At 52.2% G+C, this 23859-nt stretch overlaps 1 protein-coding gene across 5 annotated transcripts in view; it reads right to left on the reverse strand.

Annotated features, from left to right (window-relative positions):
- The window catches only part of CDC42EP4 (CDC42 effector protein 4), a 28436-nt gene extending 18617 nt beyond the window's left edge, over positions 1-9819 (reverse strand). For 2 of the 5 annotated variants that reach the window (XM_025361926.1, XM_025361922.1), the window contains exon 1: positions 9553-9819. The gene's annotated coding sequence lies outside the window, so the exon portion shown is untranslated. Of the gene's footprint in view, positions 1-7418; positions 7861-8548; positions 9178-9552 lie in introns of those variants that run through there. The other 3 variants (XM_025361923.1, XM_025361924.1, XM_025361925.1) reach the window with 3 other exon arrangements.
- Between the last annotated feature and the right edge of the window lie 14040 nt (positions 9820-23859).

Below are 23859 nucleotides of genomic sequence, written 5' to 3' on the forward strand. Positions count from 1 at the left end.
CCCGCCTCGGCCTCCCAAAGTGCTAGGGTTATAGGTGTGAGCCACTGCACTCGGCCGGGAAGCTACCTTCCCCCCCCCAATATATTTAATGGCCACCCCACCAAGCTTATACTACCTTACATGCTCTCATCAATTATATGATTGAATCTTTTCAGTTTTGGAAGTAGATAAGCTCATCATCTGCAACTAATAATAATTTTGCCTCTTCCATTCCTCATTATCTTGTTATATTTGTTACATTGCCAATATAAGGTTGAATAATACCACTGATATGAAACATCTCTGTTTCTGGCATTTACAGTGATACCCTAAACCTCCGGCATCTAATCCAGCAGCCACAAGCCACATAAGGCTACTGAGTACTTAACATGTGGCTACTGTGATTAAGGAGCTGAATTTTTAATTTAATTTTTTTGATACAGGGTCTCGCTCTGTTAACCAGGCTCGAGTCCAGTGGCACAATCACAGCTCATTGTAACCTCAACGTCCTAGGCTCAAGCAATTCTTCTACCTCAGTCCTGAGTAGCTGGGACTACAGGTGTGCACCACTATGTTGCCCAGGCAAGTTTTAAAATTCCTGTCCTCAAGTGTAATCCCAAAGTGCTGGGATTACAGATGTGAGCCACCACACGTGGCCAGAATTTTAAATTTTAATTATTTTACATTTAAAAATTGATAATTGGCCAGGCACGGTGGCTCACGCCTGTAATCCCAGCACTTTGGGAGGCCGAGGCGGACGGATCACCTGAGGTCGGGAGTTCGAGACCAACTTGACCAACATGGAGAAACCCTGTCTCTACTAAAAATACAAAATTAGCTGGGTGTGGTGGCGCATGCTTGTAATCCTAGTTACTCGGGACGCTGAGGCAGAAGAATGGCTTGAACCCAGGAAGCAGAGGTTGCGGTGAGCTGAGATCGTACCATTGCACTCCAGCCTGGGCAACAAGAGTGAAACTCTGTCTCAAAAACAAACAAACAAAAACTGATGATTGGCCGGGCACAGTGGCTCACACCTGTAATCCCAGCACTTTGGGAGGCCGAGGAGGATGGATCACTTGAGGTCAGGGGTTCGAGCCCAGCCTGGCCAACATGGTGAGACCCTGTCTCTACTAAAAATACAAAAATTAGCCCGGCATGGTGGTGGGCACCTGTAATCCCAGCTACTCAGGAGGCTGAGACAGGAGAATCGCTTGAACCCAGGAGGCAGAGGTTGCAGTGAGCCGAGATCATGCCACTGCACTCCAGCCTGGGCAACAGAGCGAGACTCTTGTCTCCAAAAAAAAAAAAAAAAGGTTAATTTCCCCTTTCTTTAGTTTTAAAAACATAGCTCCTAGAAAGCATAAAGTTCCATGTGTGACTAATGTCACATTCTTATTGACAACACCGTCCTAGGGCTAGTCCCATTGATCATCCTGCTCACTGTGATTTAAATATCACACAAGTATTCTCCACCACCTTAAGGAATTCACAATTCTTACAGTTTATGGGAAAATGATGCCAATAACTCACTCAGCCAAGCTGAGTTATGGGAAAACACACTACGGCTTAAAATAATTTACCCTTTAATTGCTGGAAGATATAGCATAAGGAGTCTAGTCTAGTTTAAATGGTGACTCATTATCAAGAACACTCTGGAATAACATCTCCCCAGGTGGATCCCAACAGATAGCAAGACGGTGTGCTGAGGAACCCACTCTGGGAAAAACTATTCTAGACCCTGCCTAATAAGGGGTAGACCCCTCCCCAGACTCTGCAGTAACTATTCCTGGGCCATACGTCATGGAGGAAATACAAGAAAGAACTAAGATCTGTTGAGCTTTTTACTCTGCACCAGGCATTGTGTTGGACGATTTATTTTGATTAAACTGTCTCTTTTCTTCTTCTTCTTCTTTTTTTTTTTTTTTTTTTCTGAGAGAGGGTCTTGCTTTGTCCTTCAGGCTGGACTACAGTGTAGTGGTGCAATCAAGGCTCACTGTAACTTCAAACTTCTGGGCTCAAGCCATCCTCCTACCTCTGCTTCCCAAAGTGCTGGGAGGACAGGCACGAGCCACCACAGCCTGCCTTTCTTTAAACTTTGTAGTCATACACGGTCCCAGGCATTGGAAAGACTTTATCTCATGTATTCTTCCCAACAATCCCACGGAGTTGTCATTACCATCTCCAGCTCGCAGATAAGAGCACTGAGGCTTGGCCGGGCGCGGTGGCTCAAGCCTGTAATCCCAGCACTTTGGGAGGCGGATCACGAGGTCAGGAGATCAAGACCATCCTGGCGAACACGGGAAACCCTGTCTCTACTAAAAAATACAAAAAAACTAGCCGGGCGAGGTGGCGGGCGCCTGTAGTCCCAGCTACTCGGGAGGCTGAGGCAGGAGAATGGCGTAAACCCGGGAGGCGGAGCTTGCAGTGAGCCGAGATCCGGCCACTGCACTCCAGCCTGGGCGACGGAGCGAGACTCCGTCTCAAAAAAAAAAAAAAAAAAAAAAAGAGCACTGAGGCTTAGAAGGGCACATGGTTTACTCAAGTCACACACAGTTGCTAAGGACAGAGAGACATAACAATCCAGATGTGCTGGACTCTGGGTTTTTTCCACTCCACCATAAGGAACATCGGCAGAGGGGGCAGCGAGGGGGGCAGTGGATCATAAGCGTCCCTGGGGCTCAGGCCTGGGAGGGCTGCTGAAGGCTCTGGATGCATGAGTACACACAGCACACAAAGTTTTGCACACAATTTCAGGTTAACATCTCCTGAGTCTGAGCGCCTCATTCCCCACCACTCCAGGGAACGTATAGATTAATCCTTGGAAATACAGACCACAGCCCAGCACCCCAGGTCCATCCAGGGGAGCCCTCTGCTCCTTGTGGGCTGGGAACCGGCCGCCCTGCTTGTCTCCTTCATCTTCGTTCCTGCACCCACCTCATCCTTATCCTCATCCTCATCCCAGAACCTCAGGCTTCAGACCAGGGGGGAAGCAGGTCAGCAGGAGGTGAAGGGGAAACCTTCCCTCACCTCCTGGGAATTAGAACAGCACAGAGAGGGGAAGAAAAAGGAGCCAAGACCTGGGAGTGACCGGAAGCAACGACGGAGGAGTCAAGACGATGAGGAGCCAGTGACTCAAGGACATCCGGCAACTTCACTTGATTACAGGGCCCTTCCTGGAAACGCGTGCTTCCCGGAGCCACCACCTGACGCCAGCCACCAGCAGAGGGACGATCTGGGCCAGGCAGGATGGATGCCTGGTGGGGGGCCCCACTGCCCTCACACAGGCTGGACCCTCCTCTGGGAATGGCTGTTACTACTGGGCAGCAGGGTGCCTCCCTTCTGCTCAGGATCGCAGAAGAAAGTGCCGCGCTTGAAATCAGATCTGCCAGGCCTCATTTGGTTTCACTTTGCCTCTCCTAAGAGCCGGGTGCTCAGCTAAGAAGTGGGAATTTCACGGCCACCTGGGGGTCTCCAGAGGGAGACTGGCAGATCTAAACTCCCTCCAGAGTAGGCAGGCGAAATCTTGCATCTTGGCCCTGCCGGAACTTGGGGACAAAGAGCCCCACTCCCTAGGTCACAAGCTGGCCTCCGTTTCCTCATTAGCTCTCAGAGCAATTGATAACATTTCGTACCTCCCAAGTGCTGTGCTAGGGTGAGCACAATTCCACGTGTGCTATAAAGATGATGCTGTCACACCCAGTGACACTCCAGCCACTGTCACTTCCCAAACTTCATAGAGAACACCCGCCTGAGAGCACCTAATTCAAAAGTCTGTTCAGTGAAACGGGCTGAGACAATGGGTTGACCCTTTTCAAAGTCCTGGGGGTTCCCAGGATTATCTGATGCAGGGGGAAGGGTCCCCCAAGCTGCTGAAGACCAGGTACAGATTCTGCCCTCCTTCTGTGGTCTCGGCCACCAGTGGGGGGCAGGAAACCCTCCAATCTGGTTTCTTTCCTGATCTGAGTTCCCTCATCCCATCACTTTTTAACCTTTAGTGATGCCAGAGAGAGGAGCCTGGCTCTTCTCAGACAAGATGGTGAGGTGGAGGTGGCAAAAGAGAAGCTCCTCCATTCCTTCCTAGGATAAGGGTAAAAGACAACTCAGGAATTTGCAGGACCCCGGGTGCTACTAGCAACAAATAATGCACAGGTCAGGCATCACAGCTCATGCCTGAAATCTCAGCACATTGGGATGCAGAGGCAGAAGCGGGAGGATTGCTTGCGCCCGGGAGCTTGAGACAAGCCTGAGCAGCACAGTGAGACCCTGTCTCTAAACAACAACAACAACAACAACAAATTTAAATTAGCCAAGCAGGGTGGCACACGTCTGTAGTCTCAGCTACTCAAGGCTGAGGTGGGAGGATCTCTTGAGTCCAGGAATTTGAGGCTGTAGTGAGCTGTGATCACACCACTGCACTCCGGCCTGGCCAACAGAGCAAAAAGCCTGTCTCAAAACAAAAAATAATGCACAGAACTTCAACATGATCAACCCCCAATAAAATATAATCTGATCCTTTAAACCTAACCAGGTTCTCCTTAGAGGTATCCACAAATTGTACTGCAAGCCCCTAGGCTCTGTTTGGGCTCTCTTGGGCTCTCTACTCCTTGTACCATTTGACAAAGCCTTAAACCCAATTCCAGGACTTGAGGGGAACAGTTCCCTTTCTGATGCTTCAGGGTTGGAGGCAACAGTGTAAGGAAAGAAGGGTTGCACTGAGTGAGGACTCGAGGTAGAGAGGAAGGACAGGCAGGGAAGAGAAGCTGGCACACAGAACCTGGCTTCGGTGGCACACTTGGAAAGATTCAAAGCTGGGGTCTCCAGACCAAGGTCAGTGACTACCAGAACTGCAGGGGTTCGGGCAAAAGGAGAACCCGGAGTCTCATCCTGCGAGGCTGGAGGCTGCCCCAGACAACCTCTGCTACCGTGATGGCCAAGGCAGAAGATGGTGGCTGAAGCAGTTCTGGCTGAGCACAGACATCCAGGGATCCTTCATGCCTGGCACTGTAGTTTTTCCAGATGCCTTCAGCTCCATCTTTGGGGTGAAGGGGAAATACCAGGTGTGCAGAGCAGTTTCTTACAGGTGGGTTAAGAACGGTGAGCCTTCATTAATGACCACACCCTAAACTGTGCTCACCTGAACCCCAAAAGAAAGACCCTTCCTCAGCTTGAGTGGAGGCTGACTGGAGATGGCCAGTTCCCCTGTTCCTGGCAAGGGAGGGCTTTGGATGCCAGCATTGCCATCCTGGCACAGAGCCCAGAGCTGCAAGTTGGCAGTGCCTGGGGGAGACTCCAGTGTTAAGTTAGTTGGAAGGAAGCCCAAGTCTCCTCAAGGAGGCGTATTTTAAGCTGGAGCTTTAGGGGCACAGTGAGCGGGAATATGGGAAAGTAATGTCTGAATTTCTCTCTCTCTTTTTTTTTTTTTTGACAAAGTCTCACTCTATCACCCAGGTTGGAGTGCAGGACAAAATCTCAGCTCACTGCAACCTCCACCTCCTGGGTTCAAGCGATTCTTGTGTCTCAGCTTCCCCAGTAGCTGGGATTACAGGTGCCCACCACCACGCCCGGCTAATTTTTGTATTTTTAGTAGAGACAGGGCTTCACCATATTGGCTAGGCTGATCTCGAACTCCTGACCTCAAGTGATCTGCCCGTGTTGGCCTCCCAAAATGCTGAGATTACAGGCATGAGCCACTGTGCCTGGTCCTAATGTCTGAATTTCCTTCCCAACGCACCGCAAGCAAAAAGGGCTGGGTCCAGTGCCACATGCGGGCTCCTTCCAGCACTACCATCCAGTTCTCTGCCGAGAGAGGGCAGACATGGGTTTGGCCTTCCTGGAGAACCCCAGAAGCACTGGCTGGAGTTGGCCTTCAGGACACTCTGCCGGATGACCCCTCAAAGTGTCCCCAGCTCCAGAATTTGGTTATTTTCCTCACGGTCGAGAAAAATCCTCCAGTACATAGGTCAGAAGACCTACGCAGAGCTCAGGTCAGCTCTGTTTCCAGGGCAAGATTGCTCAACCCTTCTCCCTCCGCCCACAGGCCTTATCTCTGGCATCAACCCAGCTCCCCATTCCTCCAAGGGATGGACTCCTCCCTCCTCCAACAGGGACAAACTCCTCTGAGTCTGCAGAACCAGAATGAGAACACAGAAGGCTGGACTTACTGCCACCCAAGCGCAACCCTGGCCACTCTGGCTTCTGACTTCTTCACTTCGAACCCAATCCAAACATGGGGGCGTGAGATGGGGAAGAGTGAAAGGGAGAGGCCAACATCAAACACTGTTCGGCCACACCTGCGCACAGACAGTCCTGGCCACAGAAATCAATCAGTCACTCCAAAGGGGTAGAAGGGGTTGGAAGCTCTAGGCCACTGCCAACCCAAGGCCCTTCTGGAAAAGCTCCGGACTTGTAAACAAGGGTTGGCCAGGGCTGGGTGCAGTGGCTTACACCTACACCTGTAATCCCAGCACTTTGGGAGGCCAAGGTGGGTGGACTGCCTGAGCTCAGGAGTCTGCGACCAGCCTGGGCAACACAGTGAAACCCCATTTATACTAAAATACAAAAAAAAATTAGCCAGGCGTGGCAGCATGCACCTATAGTCCCAGCTACTGGGGAGGCTGAGACAGGAGAATTGCTTGAACCCGGGAGGTGGAGGATGCAGTGAGCCGAGATTGTGCCACTGCACTCCAGCCTGGGTGACAGAGCAAGACTCTGTCTCAGAAAAAAAAAAAAAAAAGGGCTGGCCAGATGCAGTGGCTTATACCTGTATGCCCAGCACTTCGAAAGGCCAAGGTCGGGGAAGCTCCCTTGAGCTCAGGAGTTTAAGACCAGCCTGGGCAACATGGTGAAACCCCACCTCTACAAAAAAAAAAATACAAAAAATAGCTGGGCGTGGTGGTGGGCGCCAGTAGTCCCAGCTACTGGGGAGGCTGAAGTGGGAGGATCACTTGAGCCCAGGAGGTCCAGCCTGCAGTGAGCCTTGACTATGACGCTGCACTGCAACCTGGGTGACAGAGCAAGACCTGGTCTCAAAAACATTAATAAATAAAATAAAAATTATTTTTAAAATGAAAAGAATGCTGTAAGATTCCTCTCCCAGGTCAACACTCATTCCCGTGACCTTTATACATGAGACCCCCCCCCTTTGCTTGTGGCTCCTTGGTCTCCGGTCCTGTGAGGCACTGTCTGGTTCCAGAGGCACCAGCACAGTGGAGGCAGGGTACAGAGGATAGGGACAAGCACGGTGGGTGGCCAAGGGTAAGAGAGAAACGAGGGGGAAAAAAGAAGAGGAATGTAAAAAGAGAGAGGCAGAAACCCCAAGAAATGGAAGAATCGTTCATAGTACAGGCCTAGGCTGTACCGCAGAGCAGGAGCAAGCTGCCCTCAGTGGCAGGGACCCTAGGACTTCAGGGAGATTTCAGAGGGGAGGCGCTGAGACTCACCCCAGAACCACCACCCATAGGATCACAGTGGCCCCCTCCTAGTCCCTGCAGGGGTCTACCAGGATGCCTGGGAATCTACTTGGGATCTCCCCAAATTCACTGAACTCCCCCCCCCTTGTGGGAAGGAGCAGCTGTCTTCAAGGAGTGGAGAGGCAAAGTCCAAGTTCAGAGGAGATAAACCACCCCACTAATCAGTCAGTCACAGGGGCAGCTCACACAGGGCAGTTGGTGAGAGCAGGAACCGGCAGGGCACCCCCGCATTCAGCAGGCTCTGGCTTCCCAGCAGAGATAGAGCCTCAGGAGATCCTGGTGGATGCCCCATTATTGCTCCAGGAGTCCCTGGGGCTGCCAGGGCTTCTCTCAGGGCCTGGCTCAGTCCCAGCCAACTCCCGATTTCTGGGAGAAATCCGCAGCTCAGCAATCCCTTCCTTTGTGGCCTGTTCTTTGTTCTCTTAAAATTCAGTCCATCCTGCTGGTGGTCCCTCCTCCACCCTAGCCTCAGAAGGGGGCGGGGGCTGCGGGAGTTATTGGAAACCCAGACTGCCAAAGAAGTTGCCTTGCAGGAGGCCCCTGTCACCGGCCCCTCATTGTTTACACTCGCTGGATGGGACCTTTCTCTGGTCCAGATGGCTGCTGGTTTCGGACGAGAGATTTTCCCTCCAGCACACGGGCCCCTCCGGGGAGAGCAAGGGGCTTCGCAGCGAAGGGGCTCCCGAGGACTCCACCCGGATCCAGCTGCTCAGTTATCTGGGCAAACAGTGGGCACCGGGCACCCAGTAAGAGATGTGGGAGCTGGTCAGATTGCAAGGGGTGGGAGTCGTGGAGAGAGAGAGAAGTTCCAGAGGCAGCAAGAAAAGAAAAGGCATTGTATTTCCCCTCCATTCTCCCAGGGAGAAAAAGAAAACTTCCAAAGCCCAGGCCGCAGTCACTGGGAAAACACAGGCAACCTGGTTTGAGTTAGCAGAGAGCACCCCTCCCCCAGTCCCTCTCGCTCGCTCTCTCTCTCTCTTGCTCACACACACACACACACACACACACACGCACGCACTTCAGTCCTCTCCCAGGAAGCCGGCTCAGCCTCAGCTCCAGCTCCCGCCCAGCTCTCCAGCCCTCCCGGCCGGGGCACTCACCGACTGACCGGATCCCCGCGGGCAGGACGGCTCCTAGGGGACGTGCCGGGGGGAGGTGGCAGTTTTGTAACCCCGGCTGGGGGCGCTCCGGGGAGGGGGCGGGGCCAGGGACTGCCGTTCCGCGCGCACCCGCCCCAAGCGGGCGATTAAATCATTAACCAACCGCTCCCGCCAGCGACCCCGCGGAGCGCGCTGAGCTCTGGGCGCACCGGCCCCGTGCGCGGCAGTCTCTCGGGCTCCAAAGGGGCGGGCGGCTCGACTGCTCTCCCCCTACACCCCGCCGGGAGGCGCCTCGACCTCCCGGGCTTCCGAGGGAGCGGGCGGGGCGGGATCCTGGCGGGGAAGGGAAGGGTTCGCGGGGCGGGAGTGGGGGAACGGGGAAGCATTTGTTCCTTTGGCCATTCCCTTCCAGACAGCTCCTTCCCGCTGGCTCCCCGGCCGCGTGACATTGGGTGGCGTGTGCTGCAGTGTGTGTACGAGAGCGAGATGTGTACACGCCTCTGCTCAGGCGGAGAATTCGGTCCTTATTCATGGAGAACTCCGGGCGCACACACGCCCCCCTCGCGGAGATCGCGGGCCGCGCGCCGCCGATTGCTGCCCTTCTGCCCACACCGACACACACCCCATTCCTGGGAAGGGGGAGGCCCTTTAAAACCAGCCCCCAACCCGCCCAGCGGCGCGCTCGGCCAAGCCCAAGAGTTCCAGCGTAGAGAGGAAATCGAGTCCCGGCGACGCTGCTCCCGGCTCCCTGCCACCCCCTCCTCCGCACATCCCGCTCTGCCAGGACACTGGGTGCGCGTCTCCGGGTCCCAGGCACCGCGGCGGGTGCGGAGAGAAGCGCGAGCGCCAAGTGGGGACTCCGCGCCCCTCTCCCCGCGCCGCGGCCTCGCATCCCTAGCTTGGATCCTCTCTGCCCCACAGGGGGGCTCGAGCCCCCCAAGCCCACCCTGAGCACCCAGCGCGAAGGCGGCTACCACAGCCAGAGGCGGGTACCCGTCGCCTACCTCGGTCCCCGGGTACCCGAGCGCCGACCCAGCTGCGCCGTCTCCTCTGTGGGCTCCGCGTGGCGGCGGGGCTAGCGGCCCCTGTCAGCGCCGGCGTTTGTTTCCCTCTGGCTCTCGGGCTTTCAGGGCTGGGAGCCGCCAGGACACTCCCCTTCCAGGCTCCGCCCGCGCCCTCCCCGAGCACCCCTCCGCGCTGATGTCACGGCGCCGCCGCAGCCAATGGCCGTCGGGAACCTCTGCCCGGCTGCTCGGCCTCCTAGGTTCAAAACGAAAGCCTGAGACTTTCCCAACTCCATATGGGGCAGCCTGGGCCAGCCCGGCTTCCGGGAGACACCCCGGCCCAGCCTGCGCTCCGGCCGCGAACCCCCACAGTGGCCCCCAGGGCCAGGGGCGCGGCTCCCTCCGGGGGCCTGTCGCGAGGCTCTCTTAAGGCTCTTCCCCATTCGAGCCAGGACAGGAAACCAAGAACTCCAGCCCAGGTGGCGTTCCTCGTTCCTGCTCCCTCCCGGACTTGCTAACCACCTGGCTCCAGTACTGTTGGGAGTTGAGGGCAGGAGGGCTGACGCCACCAGCTTTGTGGGTGCCATCCCAGACTCTCGCTGGAAACGGGGGAGCAAGGAGGAGCCGGCCAGCCCCGAGGCCAGGCCTGAACTGGGCGTCAGAAGGGTTTCTACAGGGTGACAGCCCTTGAGCTCCCCGCATCCCTAAGTCTGTGCCTTTGCCTCTTAAGTATCAGCTGAGGCTAAATTTGCTCCAGGTGAACGTCAAGGAGGATCAACTCCTGAGTCCCAGAGCCTGAATCCAACTCCCAGGCCTTGGACTCCATTCTTTTTAGAGGAATAGTTTCAGTTGAAATGATCATTATCAAGGTACAATGCCAGCTGCGAAGTAGTCAACTAAAAGTGGACAAGGTGCAAAGTGAAAAGTTCCCTTGCCTCTAGCTAAACCCCAACCTCGGTTTTTAAAGGAAGTGAGGGTGGAGGCCCCAGACTTTCCCTACGGCTTCAAGGTCACTAAGCCCTCAGGGACATTCTGCTTTCTGGGGACTGCACATTTCCGTTTCCCTCTGCAGTGCGACAGCAACCAGCTTTTGAGATCTGATGGTCTGACCACTCCATCCTGCTGTGAAAATTAAATTCTGGGCTGGGCACAGTGGCTCATGCCTGTAATCCTAGCATTTTGGGAGGCCAAGGCAGGTGGATCACTTGAGGTCAGGAGTTTGAGACCAGCCTGGCCAACATGGTGAAACCCTATCTCTACTAAAAATACAAAAATTAGCAGGGCGTGGTGGTGGACACCTGTAACCCCAGCTACTCAGGAGGCTGACGCAGGAGAATCGCTTGAACCCGGGAGGCGGAGGTTACAGTGAGCCGAGATTGCGCTATTGCACTCTAGCCTGGGTGACAGAGGGAGACTCCATCTCAAAAAAGAAAAAAAGAAAAAAGAAAGGAAAATCAAATTCTGAACTGGACATCTGGAGGAAAGGTAGGGTTCGGAGCCACTTGGGAGGCAGACACAATGTGGATTCGAACCCTGGCAGGGTTATCATGGGTGTAAACCAAAAAGTGACTAAAGCAGGTCTCAATCAAACAGAGATTTAGTTAGCTAAGGTCGAGGATCCACCCGGGAAAAATCACCTTTTTTCCAAAAAGGGTTTCGGGAATTTCCATATTTAAAAGAGAAAAAGCAAGCAGGAAAGGAAAAGAAGAGGGAGGGAGGAAAGACATTGAGGTTACAAGCATGTGAAACTCTGATTTAGCATCTGTAAATCTACATTTTATATGAAAAGGAATAGAAGAAAAAGTCAATGATGCATGTCTCCTGCTCAGTATATCTATGGGGAGCAAAGGAAATTAGGCTATGACACAGGGTTGTGAAACTGCAGCTGTCTGGAAACAAAAGGAAAGCAGCTTTTGTGGTTTCCAAGCTTAACTTCCCCACCTCCTTCTTGGTTTTTTTTTTTTTTTTTTTTTGGAGACAGGGTCTCGCTCTGTCGCCCAGGCTGGAGTGCAGTGCTACAATTATAGCTCACTATAGCCCTGACCTCCTGGGTTCAAGCGATCCTCCCACCTCACCTTCCTGAGTAGCTGAGACTACAGGCGTCACCTTCCTGAGTAGCTGGGACTACAGGCGTGCGCCACCACACCCAGCTACATATTTTGTACTTTTCTTTTGTAGAGATAGGGTTTCATTATGTTGCCCAGGCTGGTCTCAAACTCCTGAGCTCAAGCAATCCACCCACCTCAACCTCCGAAAGTGCTGGGATTAAACTTTCCCTTTGACACAGTGAATCTGGGGTCCCTAGATTCTATTCTCTTTCACATGGGGAAGTCACTGATTCCCACCTCTGACCCTTGGCTAGCCTGGCTCTCCTTATGTGTCCAAAGAGCGCAGGACCCCTTTACTAACCTCGTCTGGAGGGCGTAAAGAGGAATGAGATATCAGGCCTGAAAGCACTTTATGACTAGAAAGCAACCAGAGTGGAGTTGATTGCTGTCATCATGACCTGGAACCAAAGTTGTCCTCAAAAGAAGTAGGAGCTGCAACAGGACTGTGGGCGAGGCTGGCTAGAGAGAGGCTTGGAGATACTTCTGGCTTGGAATTCTAGCTCTGCCATTTATGAGCTGACAAGTTATCCACCAGCTTCCCCATCTGTAAAGTGAGAACAGCAATCTTTACCTTCCCTTATTGGGGTGAATATTAAAAGAGATCACCTAGGTTGGGTGCAGTGGCTCATACCTGTAATCCCACTGCTTTGGGAGGCTGAGGCCAGAGGATCGCTTGAGCCCAGGAGTTCAAGAGAAACCTGGGCAACATGGTGAAACCCCATCTCTACAAAAATATACAAAAATCAGCCAGGTGTGGTGGTGCATGCCTGTAGTCCCAGCTATTCGGGAGGCTGAGGTGACAGAATCCACTTGAGCCTGGAGGTTGAGGCTACAGTAAGCCAAGATCATGCCACTGCACTCCAGTCTGGGCGACAGAGGGAGACCCTGTCTCAAAAAACAAACAAACAAACAAACAAACAAACAAAGGCACCTGGCCATTTGCTGGGCATATGCAGGCTCCCAGCAGGTCCCCTTCTACCACACTGCTTCCGGGTGGAAGTTCTCCCTGGTTGCTGGCATTCCAGGAACTCTTTCTCCTGAAATCACAGCTTAAGTTAAACACAAAAACAAAAAAACGTTTCTTATTTTCTCAGAGACATCTCCCTCTCCCCATCTCTTTCCTTCCATTTTAAAGAAATTATTTTGGTTTTCTTTCTTTTTTCTTTTTTTTTTTGAGATGGAGTCTCGCTCTGTCGCCCAGGTTGGAGTGCAGTGGTGCAATCTCTTGGCTCACTGCAAACTCTGCCTCCTGGGTTCACGCCATTCTCCTGCCTCAGCCTCCCCAGTAGCTGGGACTACAGGCACCCGCCACCACGCCCGGCTAATTTTTTTGTATTTTTAGTAGAGACGGGGTTTCACCGTGTTAGCCACGATGGTCTCGATCTCCTGACCTCGTGATCCACCCGCCTCAGCCTCCCAAAGTGCTGGGATTACAGGCATGAGCCACCGCGCCCGGCCATTTTTTGTTTGTTTGGTTGGTTGGTTTTCTTAGGACTAGCTGTTAGTAATCTGTTTTCCTTTTTGCGAGCTTTTAGCTTTGGCTTTCCCAATTATCGTCCATATCAGTTAAGCACACCTCCAGGTGTGGTCCCTTTGTAATTCTGCTCCTTATCCAAATTCAGGCTCCTTCCACAAACATTTAACAACAGTGGAGGCTTGCCTTTGGGGACAAGGACAATGAAGCCCAGTCCCTGCCCTCAGGATGCCTAGAGTAGAAACAAGCGGCTTCAAGAAGGGGCTCAGTGGATGCTTCTGATGCTTCCCAGACTGCATCCTAGCCCTCTGGGGGAAGACATGATTAGAAGAAAGCGCTCATTTTCTTTGACGGTGGGAATCCCAGACTTGTGGATTTCTCTCCGAAGTATCCACGGAAGCTAAGTTTTGCTCCAACCCTTTAGGCTAGAGCTGTCTATGAGTAACCAGAGGAAATTAACAAAATAAAAAGTTCGAGGCTTGAATACATACCTACTTGAAATTTCTGGCAAGCTCTAAGCCCCTGACTTTGGAGAGGGATTTGAGGTCTTAACTGCACCCTTGGTGCAACTTGACCTATAAGCCTTTAGGCCTAGGCGTGTGTCTCTGCCTGTCTGGGGCTGCTGGGGCCTGCCTCTGGGACTTGGGCATGCATGATCCTTGCAGCTTCATGGACCTGCCCCTCTCTAATATCCACCCCCACCTCCCAACACAGATTAGGTAGATGCAAAAGTTATTGCGGTGTTTGCCATTACTTTCAATGGCAAACACCACAATTACTTTTTTGCACCAACATACTACATCCCAGTGTTTGTTAACATTGAGTTCTGGGCATTTTAGTTCACGTTATTTTGTCCCAACTCTGTGAGGTTAATAAGTCCTCTTTCCTTACGGAGGGGTTGGAAGCTCCACTCATTCCAGTCTGGTGTTTGTTCTAGAGTGATCTCCGCTCACTGCAGCCTCCGCCTCCCGGGTTCAAGTGATTCTCCTGCCTCAGCCTCCTGAGTAGCTGGGATTATAGGTGCCCGCCACCAATTAGTCAATTCCTGGCTTTTTTTTTTTTTTTTTTTTTTTTAATGTAAGGACGGGTTTCACCATGTTGGCCAGGCTGATCTTGAACTCATGATTTCAAGTGATCTTCCCTCCTCGGCCTCCCAAAGGGCTGGGATTATAGGTGTGAGCCACTGTGCCGAGCTTTCATGTCTATTTTGAGCCCCCCTTCCCCTACTGAGGTGAGACAAGATGGTCCTGGGCTGAACCTCAAGGTGCCACCAGGGCTTGATGTCAGCACAGTTTGGGTGGAGCCTTGGTGAACCAGGTCAGGAGCGCATCAGCTGGAGTGGCCTGGCGCTGGGCTGTTCACTCCTATGCCTGCTGGAGAGAGGCTCTTTCACGCCTTGCTTCCCCGTTCTTGGGAACCACCTGGAGCCCTTTCACGGGGCTGGGGCAACCTACTGAGCAGCTGGGAAAATCCTGAAGATACCAAACTACTGGCAGAGTGCCTGGGGCTCCAGACAGGACTCCCCCACCACAGTGGGGAAAAGTACCTGCATCTGGGGGCTGTTTCTGTCCCAGGTTTCAGGTGCATAACCCTGATTTTCTGAGGGAGTTAACACACATCAGGGGGCTGGGGCAGCCAGTGCATGCCTAGAGAGTAAAGCAATAGGATTTCCCCTTGGCCCCCTTGGGGACAGCGTGGTGTTCAGTTCATGTTTGAACCTCCAGCGTGAGTTGGCACACAGTGCATTTGCTAGACAAATGAATGAGCAGAGTTCACAGCCCACATCCCTCCCTTCTTCCATTTGCAACCCTAGCCTCGACGAAGCTCTGCGTGGTCACTTTTTCCCTGAAATGAGCTGTAGTGGCCCACAGGGTCACACATCCTCCCAGAACAGCAGCTCCTGAGAGTTCACAGCACACATGGACATGGGGGTGAGGGAGGCCACTGTGTCTCAGAGATCCCCTGGCCCGGAGAGACGCTGTTCACAAGGCTGGGGGCTCTCTGGAGGCAGGAGGTGAAAACAGGACTGAACTAGGCTCAAAGAAGGGATGAGGTGTGTGAAGGAGCAGTAGCAGAGCGGAGAGATTATGAAATTTACAGGAAATGAGTCCAGATGTGGGGCTTAGAACACCTGGGTTGTACATATTGTGTGACCTTGGAGGAGTCGTCTTATCGCTTTGAGTCACACCTGTAAGGGGGGCACGGTAATCGTTCAGGCCATAGGAGGCTATCAGAAGAATGGAAGGCGGTAAGGCGTGTGATCTTGCTTCCTGAAAAGTCTAAAGGAAGGCCCTAGCTACTATTAGGTTGTTACTAAGTTGAGCTTTAGGGTTCTGGATACTGTGGCTCCCTCTTTCCCTCTGCAGGGAAAAGACAGACAGCCAGGCCTCCCCACACCCCACTCAGGAATCTGTCACTGTGCATTGTCAGGTAATTAACAGGCCACTCCTGACCACTGAGCTGGGACATTTCCAAGAAGGCAGGAGATGATATTAAATTTCTTGTTCATCCAGGAGGGAGAAAAGAGTAGGCAAGAAAGATACAGGAAAAGCTCTGGGCGCTGAGAAAATGAGCAGAGAAGTCAACCAAAGGCAGTAAAACCTGCAAGCAGGGGCCCTGGAAGGAGTGTTTCCTGTGATCCCTGGATTTCTGAAGCCCAGAGCTTCACCCACTGTGACCCCTGGCAAAAAATGGGGGAGCCCAGCCACGCCTCTGAGCAGAGGATTCCACCTGGTGCTCCAAGGGCCTGAGAGTCCAGGTGAGAAACACGGGCCCTGGGGCCAGATGATCCTGGGTTTGAATCTAAATTGTCACTGTGAACTGAGAAGTCCCTTGAGCTTCCCCAGGGCTTGGTCTCATTTGCACAATGGAGACTACATGAGAACCCACTCATGCTAATGGCGTGGGGTTGGTGGCAATGCAGGTCAGAACTCAGCCCCAAGCTAGGACCACACCAAGGTGTCACTACTTGGATGCTGGCTGGTCTCAAAGTTAAAAGGACCTGAGTTTGGGAGGCTGAGGCAGGTGGATCACTTGAGGTCAGGAGTGGGCGGGTGCCTGTAATCCCAGGTACTAGGGAAGCTGAGGCAGGAGAATTGCTTGAACCTGGGAGGCGGAAGTTGCAGTGAGACAAGATCACGTCACTGCACTCCAGCCTGGGTGACAGAGTGAGACCCTATCTCTGAAAAAATAAATAAATAAACAAATAGGACCGAAGTTAGACTTTCTGGAGCAAGCTTCGTTCTGACATTCATCCTTGCCACAGAATGGGGCCATCCCTGTTAGTGTTTCCGAGAACTGAGCTAACAGAAAACAAAAATTAACAGCATTATCTGCAAGAAGCAGCTCTGGGCTTCTGAGAAAGGACTCAGGCTCTGGCGGGCTCACCCAGAGGGGCCCCCCTTATGTCATTGTCTCTGGGGAAGGGTGGGCGGGGACCCAGCTCTGCTGGAGAACAGCTGGTGATAGCCAGAAGCCCTCAAGGTCTCTAGAGGGATGGAAAGAAAAGAGACTAGGTGAAGGAAAGCACTTCTGTTTGTATCCGGAAAAGGCCTCTCTCCTGAGAGCCCAGCTCAGTGGCAAATGGGACTTAAATAAGGACCACTTAGAAAAGGCAGGGCCACTTCTAGGGTATGTTACTTACCGAATACGTTACTGTATGTAAGGATTTCTGCATCTCAAATCTACAAAGTAGTTGCCGTTATGATTACCACTGCAGATAAAAAACAGAAAAGGCCAGATACACTGGCTCACACCTATAATCCCAGCACTTTGGGAGGCCAAGGCAGGCAGATCACCTGAGGTCAGGAGTTCGAGACCAGCCTGGCCAACATAGTGAAACCCCATCTCTACTAAAAATACAAACATTAGCCGGGTGTGGTGGCACATGCCTATAATCCCAGGTACTTGGGAGGTTGAGGCAGGAGAATCACTTGAACCCGGGAGGTGGAGGTTGCAGTGAGCCAAGATTGCACCACTGCACTCCAGCCTGGGTGACACAGTGAGACTCTATCTCAAAAACAAACAAACAAACAAAACAAACAGAAAAGACTGAGTAATCTGCTCAGGATTATGCAGCTCGTGAGGCCAGATCTTGGGTTGGAAACACGTAGATGGTCAGGCTCCAGCCACAGAACCATGAGATGGTAGGAAAGGAAGATTCCAGCTGAAACAGAAATGATCCCGTTACTATACTGAGCCGTGGTGGGCAAGAGGAGGTTGCTAGGGGAGACTGGCATGATCTTCACCAAGCAGACAGGCTTCTGTGTGCCCAGGAGGAGTTTACATTGTTTCAAAGAGAACAGACTCATCCTGCCTGAAGGCACCTCTTAGCAAGCCATAGTAGTGTCTCAAATCACCACCTGCCCCGCTCGCCCTTTGCTCCCTGCTCAAGCCCACATCTAAACCAAAGGCCCCGACTAAATCCCTTCCTAGAGCTCAGCACATGGCCCAGGGGTGAGGATTACTAGAGCTGATGGCATCACTCAGCATTCTCTCCATCCCAATGTGATGTGACACCTCTGCCCAGATGTTCCCAGTGCTTAAAGGAGCAGCCCCCTCAAATCAGGAGGTTCTGGTGTCTGTTCCTTTTGTTGGGGGTACTCCCACCTCCTTCCTTCTCTTTTTACTGAGCCCCCCAAATCCCAGACCCTTGGGTAAACTTCTGATGCCTCTATACTTCTGTTTGACCCTAGGGTCTCCCTGCATTTTCCCAGCCATGCTGGGCACAGAAAAGGAGACTCTTCTGGAAGAAAATGGGCTTTAAGATACATGTGAGATAGGGCCAGCTCTACTATAATTTACAAACATCATAATTAAATTTTCTTTTACTATCATCAAAAAAACCAAAAAACTAGCCAGGCATGGTGGCACGCGCCTATAGTCCCAGCTACTGGGGAGGCTAAGGCAGGAGAATCGCTTGAACCTGGGAGGTGGAGGTTCCAGTGAGCCAAGATAGCGCCACTGTACTCCAGCCTGGGCGACAGAGCAAGACTCTGTCTCAAAAAAAAAAAAAAAAAAAAGAATGAGCAAGAAGGGAGAAGGGCCTGGCATCTCTGTGTCCCTTCTTGTGGGGAGAGTGAAGAAGAGGTATATATGAACTGGTTGGAACTGTCAAAGCTTATCATTGTGGCTATGGAGTTTGTTTTCTCTTCTCCAGCTTTCAGTTTCCTGAGTGTTGGCATGTGTACGTGTGTGTGTGCGCACGTGTGTGTGTGTGTCCTTTGGTCCTGGGAAGCCTTTGAGTCATAACAATAACTCATCCTAGCCTGATGTCAAGGCTAATTTATACTTCCCAGCTTGATGGGGCTGCAGGGCACGAGTTTTCTCCACTCTCCAACCCCTCTGTTACTTCCACAAGCCTTTTGCTCTCCAGAAAGCAATTGTATTTGAAGGCAAAAGACATGTTAGGTCAGCTAGGAATGAGGAGCCAGGGAGCGCATCGCCCTGGGCCCGGACCCCAGCCCGTGACTGGCAGTGTTTCTGAGTAGCCAGTGAAATCCCGGCTGAGTTGTGGCCTGGGACTCCTCCACAAAGCAAAACTTGGCTCATCCAAGGTCACCAAGAGGCAACAAGGACAGAGAGAAAGGGTGAGGAGGCTCAGGAGCCTTGTAATCAAATCCATAATAAACGAATTACATGCATGAAAATGTGTGGAAGAGAATGTTTCTCTCTTTTGTATGAGCAAAGAATTTGGCTAATTTAAGGAGAATGATTTAGTGTTAGGGATCACCTAAGCCACTTAGTTTTCAGAACAGAAAATAAAATCCAAATAAGTCAAGTGAAGGCCGGGCACGGTGGCTCACGCCTGTAATTCTAGCACTTTGGGAGGCCAAGGCAGGAGGATCGCTTGAGCCCAGGAGTTTGAGACCAGCCTGGGCAACACAGTAAGACCTCGTCTGTACAAACAACAATAATAATTATTAGCCAAGCGTGGTGGCGCATGTCTGTGGTCTCAGCTACTGAAGAGGCTGAGATGAAGCATGAGATGTATGAGCCCAGGCAATCGAGGCTGCTGTGAGCCATGATTGTGCCAGTGTACTCCAGCCTGGGCAACAGAGCAAGACTCTGTCTCAAAAAAAGAGACAAGTCAAGTGACTTATTCAAGGGCACACAGCCAGCTACTAGCAGAATCTGGGATAAGAGACATGAACTCCCCTAACCGAGGGCCGGTGATTCTGCTACATGAGTGGTTTTCAAATGTTTATTTTTGTAAGCAGCGCGTTCCTTCACTCTCCTTCCCCTGCCACCTTGCAAATGAAACATGATATAAAACAGATCAAGGTGGTCCCGCTGTGTGGTGTAGTGGGGTGAGGGTTCCAGAACCCCAACTGCGTTGCCTTTTTCGATGCAGTTCTTGGGGTACCTCTGTGAGGTCCTAAGCCTTCATGAAACTGAAAACTGCAGCACTAACCCTAACAAGAATAAGCCCTCAATACAGTTTCCATACGACCTAGGTATTATTCTGAATTTTATATGTAGTAGCTTCTTTGCTTTCCAGAAACCCTGTGAAACCCCCACAGCAGTGGGGTTGCAGGAGTTGTAAGCTCTGCAGAGGTCCCTCCTCCACACGCGTGTCCTGACAAACAACATCTCTTGGAGGCTAAGCACAGTGGCTCACACCTGTAATCCCAGCACTTTGGGAGGCCAAGGTGGGCAGATCACTTGAGGTCAGGAGTTCAAGACCAGCCTGGCCAACATGGTGAAACGCCATCTCTATAAAAATACAAAAATTAGCTGGGCGTGGTGGCACGTGCCTGTAGTCCCAGCTACTTGGGAGGCCGAGGTGGGAGAATCACTTGAACTTGGTGGCAGAAATTGCAGTGAGCTGAGACCATGCCACTGCACTCCAGCCTGGGTGACAAAGTATAAGACTCTGTCTCAAAAAAAAAAAAAAAAAAAAATCTCTTGACATCTGGGCTCTTGAAATGGAATCTTTGCTAGTAGAGGGTGACTTTTGTTCAGATACCCTGTCGCATAATCGTGCCCTTGAACCTTACCTCATCTCCTCCCCATTCCTTTCCCGTTTTTTAATTCACCACCACCCTTGATGTGGCTCCAGGTTGGGCAGCTTTTAGCCTCGAGGGAGCCATAGGCAGACTTGCTGGTCTTCTCCAAAGGCAAACCAGTTGCCTCCTCTTAACTTGATCACAGGCAGCCTAAAGCTGTATTCTGTCTGGCATCCACAATTACTGCCAAATAAACTCTTCCCCAAGCAACCACTTTATTATGCCTCTGGAGTCTATGAATCTCAGGAATTTGGACGGCACACAGAATGGCTTGTTTCTGCTCCTGATGCAAGGGGTCTCAGCTGGGCAGACTCAAATATGAGCGGGGACTCCGTGGCTAGGGGCTAGAACCTTCTGGGTCATCTTCACTCACATGTCTGGTGGCTGATGCCAGCTGTCAGCTGCGATTTCAGCTGGGCTGTCGGCCAGAACACCTGCCTAGATCTCTCTACATGGGGTAGTTTAGGCTTCCTAACAAGATGGCAGCCAAGTGCCAAGCTCCAGAGTCCCAAGAGAACTGGGAAACTATCACTTTTATTTATTTATTTATTTTGAGATGGAGTTTTGCTCTTGTCACCCAGGCTAGAGTGCAATGGCTCGATCTTGGCTCATTGCAACCTCTGCCTCCTGGGTTTGAGTGATTGTCCTGCCTCAGCCTCCTGAGTAGCTGGGATTACAGGTGCCCGCCACCACGCCTGGCTACTTTTTTTTTTTTTTTTTTTGCATTTTTGGTAGAGACGGGGTTTCATCATTTTGGCCGGGCTGGTCTGGTACTCCTGACCTCAAGTGATCCACCCGCTCGGGCCTCCCAAAATGCTGGGATTACAGGCCTGAGCCACCACGCCCGCCCAAGACTTCCACATCTTTTGAGGGGAAACTATTCAACCCATAATCATGACCTAGCCTTGAAAGTCACCTTGAAAGTGGCATCACCTCTGCTGTGTCACCAGCGCCTCCCCCCAGAGTCGAGGGGAGGGAGCGTGGACCCCCTCTTGATGGGAAGTGTGTCTGGGGCATGTAAGGTGGGAGATACTGTTGCAGTCATTTTTAGAAGACGCAATCTGCCAAGACAGTGTTTAAAAAACATTTATTTTTAGTTGCTAGTATTTAAGCATAAGGGGAATTTACATAAAACTTGATTTCTGGTTCTTAAAAAAAAATCAGAAGAACCCAACAGCATTGGGCTCTGATTTCCCCATGGCAGCAGCCAGTGAGAGCTGCCCCGCTTTAGAAGGCAAGGCCCTCCAGCTGACCCATTTCCTGGGTACCCCCTTCTGAGGCCCCACCATGTCAGTTGCCATTGCTCACCATGTGGAGCTGTGACTTCCCTTGCACGCAGCCTGCTTGTCTAGCGTCAGTACTTGCTGTCTGCTCTCTGGGCAACTGAGGGGGTCCCCTTGCCCCCCACCCCCAGGCTGTGCCGAGTAAGATCCCTGGGCAACTGAGGGTGCTCCCTGCTCCCCCTACCCTCTGCCCCTCTGCCCCAGGTTGTGCAGAGGGAGCTCCTTGGGGTGGAACCCCAGGAACTTCCTCCAGGGTGAAATCACAGTGCCATGACCTTAACAACCCACCCTGCTACCCTGAGAACCAACAGAAGGCAACAGACGTGAGCCGGGCCCCTGATTCACAGCCCCAGTGTCTGCGGGACTGGTCCGGGCAGGAGGACGAGGCTGGACAAGCATAGGCAGTTAGCTGATTGCAGGGGGAAGGACAAGGTGGGGGTGGGGAAGCTGCCTGGAAAACTGCAAACAGATGTGGTCATCATAGCTACCCTCGCGGGGCCCACCAGTGCCGCCTCCTTCTGCCCCTCCCCCACGGGCGGGCCTCCTTCCAATAAATGACGTCCGGGCTACTTCTGAGGTGGCTTCCCTGACCTTCCGCCCTTCCCATCCACATGTATCTTCTAGAACCTTCCCAGATCTTCCCTGTGACTGGCCAAATCCCTTTACCGCAAATGCCACAGAAGTAAACAACACCAAGTTTGCCAATGCAGTTTCTGTCGTCTTAGGAGCCGCCAACTGGAGCAATAATTTTCTCCGTGGAAGAGTCTGTGGAACAGAAGCAGCCAGAGAATGGTCCTTGCTGTGCCGGGTCTTCTGTAGGAGTGTGGGCAGATCCCATCACCCAAAAAGCAGAACCCTCTTCAAGCCTGGATTGGGAGAGTCCCCAGGCATTAGGGATGTCCTTGGAGACCCTAGCTCTGTTACCTCCCACAGTTACTTAGCATCTCTGTATCTCCTGCTCCGGCCTTTGTTAGGTTAAGTGATTGAACTTATGCAAAGTGCTGTGCAAAGCGTTTAACACTTGCATGCATCTTTGATGAAGTTCCCTTTCCTCTGCTGGGTCCTAGTAGAGTTTGGCCAATGTAGAGAGACTCCTTGCCCTTTGCACTCCCAGAGTAGCATGAGGGTGAAGTGAGCCCAGGCACCAGGATAGAAGTCCGCCCTGCTTCCCCACGTACCAGGTACTGTGCCAGGCCAAGAAAGCAGCATGTCCTTCTTTCTCCCTCTGCGCCCCACCCCCAATGCACCAGTGCTCCCCAGAGCCCCGGCCTATACCCAGAGCCAGACACAGATGACAGGGGAGAGGCCCTGGAGTTCCGGTCCCGGCATCTGTGATTAATATTTTGCAGGTTGATGGCTAGTGAGCAGTATTCCTGACCTCGGGGAATGACTGGCTCTTAGTGAGGGGTGGAAACAATTTAAAAGTAGGGGGGGAGTTGGGAAGAAATAGGAAAACAAGTATCCCATAGTTGCCAATTGAATCCAGGGCTGGCTGGTGCTTTTCTACAGAAATCTAAGACAGCTGGGGGAGGGAGCAGGGAGGAAGAGGAGGGGAGTAGAGGGGAGGTGTAAGGTCCCAGAGGGGCCGTCCTGGGGTCCCACTAGTCTGGGAGTTTACTGAACCTAAACTCCCAAAGAGAAAAGATGCACATTGGAGCTCCCAAGAGAGCTACTCATTCATTCTCTACGGCTGCTGTAATCAATGACCACAAACTGGGCGGCTTAAGCCAACAGAAATGTCCTCTCTCACAGTTATTAGGCTAGAAGTCCAAAATCAAGTTATCAGTAGGGCTGTGCTCCCCCTGAAGGCTTAGGGGAGAATTCTTCCTTGGCCCTTCCCGTTTCTGAGGGTTCCAGGCAGTCCCTGGCATTTCTTAGCTTGTTGCTTCATCACTCCAAGCGCTGCCTGTGTCCTCACATGCCTTTCTCCTCTGTGTGTGTGTCTGTGTCGTCTCTCTCTCTTTTTTCTGCAACTTGGATTTTGCATTCATGGGGTACATGTGCATGTTTGTTGCCTGGGTATACTGCGTGATGCTGAGGTTTGGGGTGTGACTGATCTCATCACCCAGGTAGTGGGCATAGTGGGCATAGGACCCAATAGGGAATTTTTCAGCCCATGTCCTCTCCCTCTCCTTTTTTTTTGGGGGGGGGAGTTGTGTGTGTGTACGCTCTTTATTTTTTTGTGGTGGAGTCTCGCTCTGTCGCCCAGGCTGGAGTGCAGTGGCACAATCTTGGCTCATTGCAACTTCCACCTCCCAGGTTCAAGTGATTCTCCTGCCTCAGGCTTCCGAGTAGCTGGGATTACAGGCGCCCGCCACCACGGCTGGTAAACTTTTGTATTTTTAGTAGAGACAGGGTTTCACCATGTTGGCCGGGCTGGTCTTGAACACCTGACCTCAAGCAATCTGCCTGCCTCGGCCTCCCAAAATGCTGGG

The sequence above is a fragment of the Theropithecus gelada genome, chromosome 16, assembly GCF_003255815.1.
Source record: "Theropithecus gelada isolate Dixy chromosome 16, Tgel_1.0, whole genome shotgun sequence".
In the NCBI taxonomy this organism is placed as follows: Eukaryota; Metazoa; Chordata; class Mammalia; order Primates; family Cercopithecidae; genus Theropithecus; species Theropithecus gelada.